This window comes from Schistocerca nitens, chromosome 3, assembly GCF_023898315.1.
Source record: "Schistocerca nitens isolate TAMUIC-IGC-003100 chromosome 3, iqSchNite1.1, whole genome shotgun sequence".
Classification (NCBI taxonomy): Eukaryota; Metazoa; Arthropoda; class Insecta; order Orthoptera; family Acrididae; genus Schistocerca; species Schistocerca nitens.
In genome coordinates this window covers 248,553,284-248,556,343 of record NC_064616.1, presented here as the reverse complement: position 1 = coordinate 248,556,343, position 3,060 = coordinate 248,553,284, and the positions used below count along the sequence as shown (strand labels likewise).

At 41.9% G+C, this 3,060-nt stretch overlaps 1 pseudogene; it reads left to right on the top strand.

The window, feature by feature from the left end:
- The first annotated feature begins 216 nt into the window (after positions 1–216).
- Positions 217–1,843, top strand: LOC126249562 (T-complex protein 1 subunit eta-like; annotated as a pseudogene).
- Positions 1,844–3,060: the final 1,217 nt, after the last annotated feature.

The window sequence follows — 3,060 nt, the reverse complement described above, 5'->3', positions numbered from 1 at the left end:
ATGACAGGAATAGTTACAGGATTAGTGATGACAAGATGTTTTGTTAGAACAAGGAAAGAAAAGAAACGGGAACATCACACAAATTATATGGAAGAATATGATTATTCCAAATTTATATAAAAATCTCGTACTACTACTTTTCGATCTAATGCTTGAGAAACTGGAGCATATGAATGAAATATGAAACTATTTCCCAACATAAAACGTTTTGCTTGCAGTAGTGTTGTGGATGCAGTCAGAACAACACTTGGTACAAGGGGAATGGATAAGTTAATAGTAGACAAAAACGGAAAGTCCACCATCTCAAATGACGGTGCTACCATTATGAAATTACTGGATGTTGTTCATCCCGGCGGTTCTAAGCGCTACAGTCTGGAACCGCGCGACCGCTACGGTCGCAGGTTCGAATCCTGCCTCGGGCAAGGGTGTGTATGATGTCCTTAGGTTAGTTAGGTTTAAGTAGTTCTAAGTTCTAGGGGACTGATGACCTCAGAAGAAAAGACACTTGTTGACATAGCGAAGTCACAGGACGCAGAGGTTGGCGATGGAACAACAAGTGTGGTTTTGCTGGCTGGTGAATTTTTGAAACAGATTAAACCATTCGTAGAAGAAGGTATACATCCACGAATTATAATAAAAGTTTTTCGTTAAGCTATACAACTGGCAGTTGATAAAATCAATTCCCTAGCTGTAAAGATTGATAAGAAAAATATAGCTGAACATCGTTCATTGCTAGAGAAATGCGCAGCGACAGCCCTAAGTTCAAAGCTAATAAGCCACCAAAAAGGATTCTTCTCAAAAATGGTCGTTGATGCTGGTTTACTTTTGGATGAGCTTTTACCGCTCAATATGATTGGGATCAAGAAGGTGACAGGAGGTGCATTGGAAGATTCGCTGTTGGTAGCACGCGTTGCATTTTGAAATGCAGCCAAAGATGTATTGAAACCCCAAAATTGCTCTGCCTAACATTGAACTGGAGCTCAAAGCTGAAAGGGACAATGCTGAAATCAGAGTGGATAATGTACAGGAATATCAGAAGGTGGTGGACGCTGAATGGAAAATATTGTATGAAAAGTTGGATTTAATACACAAAAGTGGAGCAAAGGTAGTACTGTCTAAGCTACCCATTGTTGATGTTGCAAAGCAGTACTTTGCTGACAGAGACATGTTTTGTGCTGGACGAGTCCCGGAAGAGTATCTGAAACGTACAATGGAGGCTTGTGGAGGTTCCGTAATGACAACTGCTCATGACTTGAAAGATTCAGTTGTTGGCAACTGCGAGTATTTTGAAGAAAGACAAGTAGGCAGTGAAAGATTTAACATTTTTACTGGTTGCCTCAATGCAAAGACTTGTTCAATTGTACTGAGGGGTGGTGCAGAACAGTTCATGGAAGAGACTGAAAGATCCCTTCATGATGCCATTATGATAGTCCAGCGTACAATAAAGAATGATTCTGTTGTTGCAGGTGGTGGTGCAATCGAGATGGAACTGAGTCGAGCGTTATGTGACTACTCACGTACTATTTCTGGAAAAGAAAGGCTCTGGAGGTTATACCTAGACAGTTGTGTGATAATGCTGGATTTGATGCAACTAACATTCTCAACAAACTGCGCCACAAACATGCACAAGGTAATTGCTGGTATGGTGTGGACATCAACAATGAAGACATCAGTGATAACTTTGAAGCATGTGTCTGGGAGCCAGCTGTTGTCAAGATTAACGCATTAACAGCTGCATTTGAAGCAGCTTGCCTTGTCTTATCTGTAGATGAAACCATTAAAAAATCCTAAATCAGGTGGTGGTGGTGCTCCTGCAGGCCGCGGCATGGGCCGGCCGATGTAATTTCAATCAATCATCATAAACTGACAGGATCTGTGACAATAGAGTGCCGTAGTTTTGGCGGCATTGAGAGCTACAAGCTACTGGGAGGCCGTTGTGTGGGAGAGAATTGTGATACAACTGCAGATTCGGCCGTTTCGTGAGATCAGGAGCGTCCGCGGTGCCTTCGTCGACCTGTGGACTCAACCGAGATGGCAGTGCAGAGTAGGGCTGCAGTGGGCAGGGGATTTCTAAAATAGGGGGAGTCACATTTCAAGGAGGTGTCAATAGCGCACCTTTGAAAAATATTGCACATTTGTAGAAGGTTTTTACTGTGCTCTTTGTAAGCTAGTCTGTGTAGTCACGACAGGAAGCTGCTGAGGCCCTCTCGTTGGGATGCCAGAGGACGGTGTGTGGCTATGAACTGGGAGCTGGATTGCAGTAACGCGATCTACAGATTCTACCTCCCTTGCATTATCATTCACACGTTCTACTGATCCAACACTCATAGAATCCCCACCTCGAGCATTCCGATCCAAATTCCTATCGCTCCCGTTCTCCTCTAAGTCGTCCATTGATCTTAACATATAAACCCTTTTTAACATAATTTATGTATCGTCGGTAGGTTTTCCGGCTTTACTTCTCGACGTGACATCGGAGAGTCGTCGCTGTCACGTCGAGAAGTAAAGCAGGAAAACCTACCGACGATACATATCTACAAGCAGACGTCGACATGGAGTACCTAAAAAGGGAACCACAAGAGAGTTGGGGATGCTTCATGTGTTAAATTGTGAGGAAATTCAATTTTCACTCACTACATGTAGCTGGATTAGCACTGTTTGAAGTCCAGAATAGTTGTTCAGATTGCCTTGTAAAAGTGAGTCTCTTTAATAGGTACCCAATATAAATACTGTATTTTAGAGTACTACCTACTTGCACTGTGTATACACCATCTTGACTTTAATAGTTGCTCTGCAACTTCCTTTAATGGAATGATGAAAATCAACTACCAGTGAAAATTCAGTGCAGTTTATTTTAAATACTACTGGATTTTGGCTTATGCCTATCTGAAGGCAATTACATTCAGTTTGTCCTTTACACATTCAGTGTGCTTAGCGGCTTAAGTCTCTTGCTGTGAGGGTGTAACAATTTTTAGATGAGTATTGTTAAAAATGAAAGTAAACTATTGAAAATAGTGTGTCAGAGGTTCATAGTACCCAGCATTGAACATATAAAGACGA